Source organism: Phalangium opilio, unplaced genomic scaffold, assembly GCF_054372755.1.
Source record: "Phalangium opilio isolate 3A_F unplaced genomic scaffold, DU_Popi_V2 ptg000246l_1, whole genome shotgun sequence".
Classification (NCBI taxonomy): Eukaryota; Metazoa; Arthropoda; class Arachnida; order Opiliones; family Phalangiidae; genus Phalangium; species Phalangium opilio.
In genome coordinates this window covers 2,577,177-2,588,278 of record NW_028324225.1, presented here as the reverse complement: position 1 = coordinate 2,588,278, position 11,102 = coordinate 2,577,177, and positions in this window count along the sequence as shown.

Here is an 11,102-nt window from a genome sequence, read left to right as displayed (position 1 = left end):
CATAACGACAGAGGAAAAAAGGAATTACGTATTTTTCGCCGTCCCAGTCAGTAACGTCATAAAACCTAGTTTAAGTGAGCCAATCTGAAATTTTAAACTTTTAATTACGTGTTGGGGGAGGGGCTCTATGCTGGGCTATGAGTCGGACTGAATTAAACACTAACCGTTCTCTATTCGCACTTCTAAAATTAAATATATCTCTGGTGAGGCTTAATAATAAAGCCGACCGCAACCAAAGCATGGGAAAGGCGTATTTTAAAACTGACGTTCAAAGCTACCGATGGAAAAGCCTAAAAACTAAATGGAAAAAATGAAAGCCGGTAACAATTATCACAACTAAAAATAACAGCTAACAGCTAAACCGAGCCCGAACGGTAAAAACTTGAAGTTGGTCTCTGCGCTGCTGGTCTGCTACTCCTTTTGTTTATTTTCTATGGCAAAAACTGTTGTTATTTGACGCAAGAACGACTCTGGGTTTAACTGGTTATAAACTCTTTATTAATTTAATTTAGAACATTAGTATTAATATCCGGGAACGCTACTGACAACTGAGAACTGACTTTGAGAACTGACAAACGTTATCGGAATGTTATCCGGTTATATAGTTAAGGCATCGCGATAAAAAATAAAGATTACAAGAATGACCGCGATGCATAAAAAACACAGGTACATAAAAAATCTGGATATAGATAAAAACAACCGGTATTATCTCTAATTTACAACAGTCCCTCTTAATATCGGTGGTTTCAAATCTTTATCCAGGGGGTGGTCATTTATTTATTTCCAGTCCAAGGGCTTTGACGCAGAGGAGATGCTCGGACGGAACAGGCTCTTCGTACAGATGTCAGCTGGCATTTCCTCTGTTGGTAGATACCGCAAGGCTATATGTCCCTGGTCGTAGGTGTCTCGAATGAAGTGGTGCCGGATGTCAATGTGCTTCGTTCTGGCATGGAAAACAGGATTCTGAACGAGTTTCTGGGCACCCTGGTTGTCGTTGTACAGCTCGATCGCCTGAACTGATACTCCAAGTTCGTTGAGAAGTCCCTTGAGATATATGGCTTCTTTGGTTGCGTCAGACATTGCCATATATTCTGCTTCTGTACTGGACAAGGCAACAGTTCGCTGTTGCCGGGCTTCTTAGGATACTGCAGCGCCGGCTAGTTTGAAGACATATCCAGTATATGACTTCCTATCTTTCGGACAGCCTCCATAGTCTGCATCAACGAAACCCTGGATTGGCAATCCGGTCTTCCGATAAAGCAACCCATGATGAAGAGTTCCCTTCAGGTATCTCAGAACTCTTTTCCCGGCTATCCAATGAGTTTCGTCATAACTTGTGTTGAACTGGCTCAATGCGCTGACTGAATACGCCATATCCGGTCGTGATGACACTACCAGGTACATGAGAGAGCCGACCAGAGATTGATACGGAATACGACTGATCTCCTCTGCTACTGGGTGTTCTGGACTTTGCAACTTGTTGTTGGCATCCATTGGAGTCGCTATTGTTTTGGAATCTTGCATGTTGAAACGTTCCAGGACCGTTTCGGCATATTTCGCTTGGGAAATCCGGATGGTATTTTGTTTTAGATCTTGGTGAAATTCCATTCCGAGACAGTGATGGATTGGCCCCAGGTCCTTCATATCGAATTTTCTCCCAAGTTCAATCATTACTTCAGTCATCCAATCCGGGTTGTTGCTTGCAAGGATCAGATCGTCTACGTAGACTCCAATGATCATAACATCTTCCGCGACTCGTAAAACGTATAAGCAGGGGTCGCTCTTCAATGGTGTCATTCCAATTTCCGAAAGTCTTTGATGTAAATTCTTGTACCATTGGCGGCCCGATTGTTTTAAGCCGTAGAGGGATTTCTTGATACGACAGACTTTATGTCCCTCTTCTTCCAGGTCGCTGGTCCATTTCTTTGCTCTGGCAATGATCGACTTGTCGAACCGGGTTGACTTGACGATTTCTTCGAGGGATTCTGTTAATCCTTCCGGGACGACCATATATATTTCTTCCTCGATTTCGCCATTAAGATAGGCCGTGACGACATCCATTTGGTGGACTTCCAAACCGATTTCTACAGCAAGGGCCATAAGCAGTCTTATGGAGCTGGATCTAATGACGGGTGCGAACGTCTCTTGGTAGTCGATCCCTGGTCTCTGGGCAAAACGTTTCGCTACGAGCCTGGCTTTCCTTTTCTTTACTTCTCCGCTGGGTAAGTACTTCGCTCGGAAGACTAAACGATTTCCAAGACCTTCTGGTTTTCCGGACAGTCAACGATGTCCCAGGTTTCGCACTTGATAAGCGAAACGAACTCTTCCGTTACTGCTTTCCTCCAATCGTTTGCGTACGGAGAAGCCAGGGATTGCTTCATGGACAAAGGTTCTGATAAGATGGCTAGGTTTGCTGACTCATCGGAGAGGGTTTCTTGCTCGTCAGTAGCCTCTTCAGTAGACTCTTCTGAGACGCTCGGAATCATGTTGAATGATTTCTTCGGTCGTCCGGGTAATCCAGTTCTTATTTTCTTTGGTCTTCCGGGACCTTTCTTCAGAACGAGGGTTTCTGACGGTTCTTCAAAGACGTCGCCGTTTTCCTAGGCATTAGATTCTTCCGGGATTTCATCTTTGAACTCCTTTTTGACTTCTTTGAATTCTTCTCTTCCTGGCGGTTTAACAGTGTGTGTAGTGGCCGGGATTTCGATTTCGCCTTTAGCTTTGCATCCGTATTTCAGGTTTACTTCTGGAGTGACGAAATCATCATATCCGCCTTGTTTATTGAATTCTCCCAGGAACTTGACATTGCGACTTCGGTAGATTTGCTTCTCGGACGGAACCCATAGTCGATAGGCCTTCGAGACTTCAGAATAGCCGATGAAAACGCATTCTTTGCTCCTGGCTGCAAACTTCCCCTTCCTTTTATTTTCGTCCAACCGCAAAGCTTTGTCGCCGAAAATCTTCAAATGTTGCAGGGATGGCTTCTTTCCGGTCCATCTGGTAAATGGTACTTCTCCATTTATGCTCCGGGAAGGACAACGGTTTCGAATGTAGTTAGCCGTGGCCATCGCTTCTGCCCAGAATGATGGTGGAAGTTGCGCTTGTATCATCATACATCGGGCCATATCTAGGAGTGTTCTGTTCTTTCTTTCGGCAATGCCATTCTGTTCCGGGGTGTATGGTACGGTGAGCCTTCTTTTTATCCCAGAGTCTTTCAGGAATCTGTCGAATTCATTGTTGCAGTATTCGGTTCCGTTGTCGGACTGCACGGTCTTGATTTTTCTCCCGGTTTCCACTTCAGCTCGTTGCTTGAATTCTTTGAAGGCTTTCAACACTTCGCTCTTGTGTTTTAAAAAGCTGACTTCACTCCACCGGGAATAATCATCAGTGAAAACGACGATGTACTTGGCTCCACTCATCGACGTTACTCTCATCGGGCCGCATACGTCAGAGTGTACTATTTCCAGGACATGCGAGGTGCGGCTATCTTCAGGTTTCAGGAACGGCTCCTTCGATTGCTTTCCTTTGATACAGATTTTGCAGATTCCCAGACTCGCATCTTTTTCAATGTTGAGCCCCGTAGCCAAATTCTTCCGGGCCATTTCCTTTAAACTTCTCTCGTTCAAGTGACCGAGTAGGAAATGCCAGTTCTCCAGGTTGCTTCTAGGCTTTATTTCCGCTTGCACTGCACGGACCGATTCTTCAGCCTTTCTCAGGAAATAAAGGTCTCCAACTCTGTCAGCAACTGCAATCACTTCTCCGGTTGCCGTTTTAATCCAGGCCTGCGACTTCTTGAATGTGACCTCATGTCCTTTGTCTGTCATCTTGGCAATGGATAGGAGATTTGTTCTTAAATCCGGGACATGAAGGGCTCGTTCCAGGCGAAGAATTCGATTGTCGCTGCCATTCGTTGCGGGTACTTTTACTTCGCCAACACCTCGTATCTTCGTTGACTCAGCAGTGGCCAGGTTTAAAGATTTCTTGGTCTCTTCGTAAACATTGAAGCAGTCTCTGCTGGAAGTCATATGCGAGGTGGCTCCGCTGTCCAGGCACCAGGAATCGTGATAAGCCTTCAGGTGCAATGCGAATTCTTCCTCGGCCAAATTTTCTGCCAGTACATGATGGGCGTTTTCTTTCTTTCTGGTTCTTATGCCTGAACCATGGTTTCTGTCGGGGCAATCGGCTACCTTGTGGCCGGGTTTCCTGCATCCATGACACTTGTACTTGAAGGTCGTGCTTCCTCGTCCACGTGAACATCTTCCTCTACCCCTACTGCCCATCATCGCATTCTGCACGGGTTCGTCTTCTTTAGATTGCTTGGCGTCCGATTCCTCCAGGATCTTTATTTTTAAGGCTTCCGGATCAGGTAACGTATCCCTGGACTCTATTGCGCACCGGAAGTTCTCGTACGATTCCGGTAGACTGTATAACAACATAATGGCCAGTAGGTCGTTGTTTACAGCTACTCCCATGTCAGCCAACTTGTCTACTGCGTCGAAGAATTCTCGGACGTGATCCCGGACATCTTCTCCCTCCTTCATTTTCTTGAGGGTCAGTTTCTTCAGCAGCGTGGCCTTCCGGGCAGGTCCACTGGACTGGTAGATGGATTCGAGCTTCTGCCATACTTCCCGTGAGGTCGTGCAATTCTTTACTTGCTTCAACTCCGACGGACTGATCGACAAGATTAGGTCCGCTCTTGCCTTCCGATCATTACTGTCCCAGGTAGCGACCGCCTGGGTGTTGCCTTCCGTTCCCCGCACCGGAGTTGGCCTCGTTGAAGTTCCATCTACGTACTCCCAGAGGTCGTTCTTTTGAAGCAGGGCTTCCACTTGCATTTTCCAGGTATCATAATTATCTTTCGTTAACGTCTCGATTCGTCCCAGGTGATTTCCGGCCATTCTTCTTCTGACTCCGCACCTTAAAGGATAATCTTCCCGGCGTTGAACTTCTTATGACTTCTAAACCTTTGCGCAGTGGAAGCGTGCTGGGCCCATAACCTGTTGTTATTTGACGCAAGAACGACTCTGGGTTTAACTGGTTATAAACTCTTTATTAATTTAATTTAGAACATTAGTATTAATATCCGGGAACGCTACTGACAACTGAGAACTGACTTTGAGAACTGACAAACTTTATCGGAATGTTATCCGGTTATATAGTTAAGGCATCGCGATAAAAAATAAAGATTACAAGAATGACCGCGATGCATAAAAAACACAGGTACATAACAAATCTGGATATAGATAACTACTAACTTATGGAGGTAATGGGATATTAGGGAATTTTGTGTTTTAAAAAATTTATTGTGAAGGAAAGAGAACAAGCCTGTTTAAAGATATTTCGAATAACTTTTAATATCTTTAAAAGTTGAAAAATATCTATAAAATTATTTGGACGAAAATTTTCAAATAACAAGACTTCCTACGAGTTTCAAATTGAAGAATGTTCGTGTGCTTTATTGAACTATGTTTTACAAACAAGGCAGTCACTTTCAGTTTTAATTGTTGCTTGATTTTTATTGGACTTCCCCTAGCCTTTAAAGGGAGGATGAAGAGGAAAATAAAGTGATTTTTTATCGATTCTTCATCTAATTATAAGTCCATTTTGCATAGTGAAACTTCCAGGAAATAAAGTCTCCGAATGATTTTAAAATTCAAATTAGGCTCAGATTTTATAGATAATTTGAAATAAGCAAATTTGACCAATCGCTTAACGCCCTGCCTTCCTGTCAACAAAATTTCCGCTGCACGCTCTATATCTTGCGCCACGATTGTCACATCGCGATCAACTTTTACTAAATCTCGCGATAAATTTCATTCGGCATGGAGCGTGCACGAGAATTTTGTCAATAGGAAGGCAGTGCGTTTTTTACGCGATGGGTCGGAGGTCATTATTTCAAATTATCCATAAAATTTGAACCTAATTGGAATTTCAAAATCATTCGGAGATATTTCCTGTATGTTTCACTATGCAGAATGGTCTTATAATTAGTAGAAGAATAGATAAAAAATTATTTGATTTTTCATTTTACCCTCCCATTAAACACATTCTCAATCGTATTCTAAAAGACAGACATAAACTCTATTGAAATTAGGAGTTAAAGCATTGTAATATTAGAAATAGAGATCCGCCCTGTTCGCTGGTATTTTTTTTCTCCGTATGAGTAACCAGCCCACGTCGTGGCCGGTATTAATATTAATAACCTGATAATTAATCTTGACTAACTTAAACTTTGTTTTAGTGTATGGTTTCAGGCTCAGCAGGACAATTGCCCAGCCCATACGTCCCGACTCGTTGCAAGATTTCTGGGGAACGAAGGAATTGAAGCTTTGGATTGACCCGCTCTCTCGCCCGACTTGAACCCGATTTAGTGTTTATGTCTGTCATTTAATAAAAGATTAAAAACGTGTTTAAGGGCTAAGGGAGGTTAAGTAAAATACAATTGAAACTGAAAGTGACAGTCTTGTTTGTAATAAATGTTATGCAAAATGGTCTTATAATTAGAAGAAAAATCGATAAAAAATCACTTTATATTCCTCTTCATCCTCCCTTTAAGGGCTAATGTATGTCCAATAATCCTCCCTTCAAGGGCTAATGTATGTCCAATAAAATATCAAGCAACAATTCAAGCTGAAAGTGACTGTCTTGTTTGTATAAAATAGTTCAATAAAGCACACGAGCATTCTTCAATTTGAAACTCGAAGGAAGTCTTGTTATTTGAAAATTTTCCTCCAAATTTTATAAATATTTTTCAACTTTTAACTAGTTATCAATAATGATATTAATAGTTATCCAAAATTTCTTTAAAAAGGCTAGTTTTCTTTCCTACACAATATGGCCTAATATCCCAATACCTCCCAAAGTTAGTATTTTTGCCATAGAAAATAAACGAAAGGAGTAGCAGACCAGCAACGCAGAGAGACCAACTTCAAGTGTTTACCGTTCGGGTTCGTTTTAGCTGTTAGCTGTTATTTTCAGTTGTGATCATTGTTACCGGCATTCATTTTTTTTCATTTAATTGTTAGACTTGCCCATGCTTTAATTGCGATCGGCTTTATTTTTAAGCCTCAATAGAGATAGATTTATTTTTAGAAGTAGGATTGGAAAACGGTTAGTGTTTAATTCAGTCCGACTCATAGCCCAGTATAGAGCCCTCCCTCTAACGAGTGATGAAAAGTTTAAATTTTCTGATTGCTCACTTAAACTACGTTTTGTTGACGTTGCTGACGGGATCGGCGAAAAATACGTTATTCCTTTTTACCTTTGTTGCTTTGACACGCCTCTTCTTTCATACCCTTCCTTTCCGTGGAATTTGACGCGCGCCCAGATTACTCTATTCTCTATATCCACTTCTAAAATTAAATCTGGCCTCACATTAGCAGTAAACGCGGCAGGCTATAGCCCAACCTCAGGATCCGTTTAGAGAAGCTCAATCGCGTTGCGAACATTCTAGCATAGAAGCCATCTCGTCTGAAGTTGTTTCTTAAATGGAATAGTCGAACATGTCTATTTGAAGGGATCTCGTGAAGCGCATATGCCATCATGAATGAGATTTTCACTAGGCTGCAATGAATCGGGCTGAAGACCTAGACGTAATCAATATGAGTTCTAAATATTTTGATATCATGGCCCAAATAACAAAAGACGCGGGTTTTCTCTTAAAGGCAGGGGGAAGTGGAAATTAAAGTGGTTTTTTATTGATACTTCTACTAATCATGAGGCCTGTATGCATAATGAAAAATTCAAGAAATACCTCCCATTGATTTAAATATTCAAATTAGGTTAAGATTTTAAGAAAAATTTCAAAAAAAGGAACTCCGACCAATCGCGTAGCGCCGTGCCTTTTTGTTAACAAAATTCTCGTGGCACGCTAAATGTCTCGCGCCACAATTGTCACATTGCGCAAATTTTTTCAAATCTCGCGATAAATTTATTCAACACGGAGCGTGCCAAAAGAAAATTGTTGATAAAAAGGCTGGGCGCTACGCGATTGGTCGGAGGTCCTTATTTAAAATTATTCATGAAATTTCAAACTAATTGTCGTTTAAAAATCGTTCGGTGTTATTTCTTGGTTGTTTCACTTTCTTATGGAAAAATCAATAAAAAATTACTTCATTTTCCACTTCACCATCCCTTTAATGAACGTCTGATTTGTTTCAAAGTATTGCGCCACAAGACCAATCATATATATACGCATAAGGTGCCATAACATCTAACAAGCATTATTATGACAAAGATTCGATACTCGATTATGAATTATCGCCACTCTAACCAAGTGTGCCAGATTTTGAATAAAGGCTGATTACTCGTGACCTATTCATCGGAATTGAATTTGGTGAAAACTTTTCAAGTATGAATTGACCCCAAGGAATCCGAAAATCGCATTTAAATCCTCGAGAATCCAATATTTTCAAAATTGATAATTTTGACATTTCCGGTTTCCGGTATAAGTATGCAAAGGACAACTGTGGAACGGGTAAAATATGAAAGAGGAATGCAAAACTTTTATAACGCACTTTATTCCAGAGCGCTAGCTTGACTAGTTTTCGAAATATAGTAAAATATGTGCGAAAAACGCAACGCGCAAAGGCTTCTTTAACAGTCTGTACATATTAGCCTGACAATGTGGAATGATTCCAGGTATATATTTTTTACGCTACGAAAAGGAAATTAAAATGGGGAAATAATTCTACAGCATGAAAAATTGCGATATGTATCGTTTGTATAGCTTAAATGTGTTTCAAGACATTTCTGAACTTCTGTTTCTATAGCATGTAAAAATTTATAGTTATGGCAGAAGTCCATTAAATTAGCCAAGGACGTAAACAATTACAATAGCTAGTATAGCGTAAGTCTCTGCTGGGGAAAGAACTCCTCCATGGATGGGATGTTAATTTTTTCCCCTTTCCAAACACCGTTAGAAAACTCGAGCTCCTCTCTAGGAAGTCTTTCTTGAGGTGAGCGGGGCGTGACTTCTTCAGCCCATGAACGCTGGATATCTAAAGGGTTGGTTGTTTGCTTTATAAAAAAATAAAAAAAGGAACGGCCACGGTCGTTAAATAGTTTTTATTCAGGTTTATGAAGAGTCATAAAAAACTGAATGACCTTGACTGTTCAAAAATTCACCCCCCATCCCCTCTCCTGATTCTATGCTAAAGAGGGCTCGGTTTTACAGTGGAAGGGGGCGTTTTCCGGTCCCTTTTGAGATACAGTGTTCATTTTCAGCCAATGGTTGTTTCTCTCAATAGGGCAAATTTTGGCGTACGATTCGCACCTAAGCCGGAGATCCAAGAAAAATTATCGCGAGGTGGTGAATGTGTCGCCTTTCTTCAGTATTGCTACACAAGAGAGGGGAGTCCCAAACCCCGCTTTTGGTTACTTCCCAGGCTAATTTAATGGACTTCTGGTTATGGTTATATTCGGAATGGTTTTTAGCTATTGATTGATACTTATCAGTTGTATATATAACTACTGAAGTAACCGCTTACGCAAAGAACGTAATGAACCCCAAAAGTTGGACCATCTCGAATTTTAGATTAGTGAGTTATGAAAAAGAAATACTGTAGTACGTTTCCTCATAACAGGCCCTTTTACTTATACTAATACCAAAATCTTGATTTTAGTGGTCTTAATACATGAGCACAAGTGGCAAATTTTATACCACGAAACGATCAGATATAATATATTAATTATACATTTACAAATCCCCCTACATGTATCGAATCTAGTTTCACGGAAAAGAGCACGAGGAAAAGTATAAAAGCTGAAAAGCGATTAAAGTGGTAAGGTGCTTTCTTGCGATGCGATAATATGAAACTTCCTAATTGTAAACTACTTAAAAGTTTTGTGCTCGCACCTAAAATATTTTCGTAATTTTCCATGCTATAAAACATAATGCTCGACACTTCACCGCCGCTTATTTTTTCGAGATGTTAGCTGTAGTTTCCATTCCCAAATAGCCACTTTCCCAAGTGTGGTCCTGTGAGGCTGAAAGCGCACACCCACGCTCCACCGAAAGTATTACGATGAACATGAGAATGGAGGGAGTTACCTTCATCGACGAGTGAATTGGATTGTTTTCCGGTATTACTAAAGTAATGTCTTTCTGCTCGCAAATATCGTCAATGGTATTTATGTATTTTGTGTTTGATAATAGCATTTCTGATTTCAAAGCACCCGAAAAGCATCTGGATAAAACAGTGCACCCGAGTAACCATCCGCACAGCAAGAACCTCGGTGATTTCGAATTGAAGTACTCGAAACTGTTTTCTAAGAAATCCGACAAATATTGCCAAACAAACTGATAGATGTTAGTCGTTAAAGCATGTATCCACCCTAGAAATAAGTGCATTAAATGTTAGCTAACTACTTTTTGTGACGCATAAAATTCGATTAATTAATTTTCGATTAAAAATCAACAATTTACGTTCCGCTTTCAAAAAGACGCGTATATACCTCTGTGAATTCTCTTCCTTTCCAATGCTGAAAAGGATGTAGCCAACGACGATACCATAGACATTATAAGCAATGCCGTAGCGATCAAGCACCATGTGGGCCTATCTAAACCATTCACCGATAAACGCGTGTCGTGTTTATTCACTGGATTCAAGCACAATGCAATGCGAGAATCGCCCAATAAGATGCTTGGAGAAACGTGAAGAAGAATCCCCAGTAGCACAAGCCTTCCGCATAACAGTCGGTTAAAGGTCGAATAGTCGGTTTACGGTCCAGTCGGCTGTACCATGCTTATTCCGACACTTTTCCGACTCATGAAGCCGACTACTTCTTTTAGTTGGCAATGCCGACATCTATCTGACAGTTGGAATTGAGATGGTTTAAAGTAGGCTTGCCTACCGTCTAGAATATTCCAACTTATTTTTTGCCAATTGATTACCGACTTTCTCGCGCTAGTCGGTATTGTGACGTTTAAGAAGAGTAAATTTAAAAGCAAAGTTATTCTTAGGCCGTTTAGTTACCGACATTTATCCGACAGTTGGAACTGAGATGGTTTAAAGTAGGCTTGCCTACCGTCTAGAAATTTCCATCACATTTTTTTGCCAATTGATTGTTGGTGGGCCTTCTTTTCCCCTGGGACGGTTTTT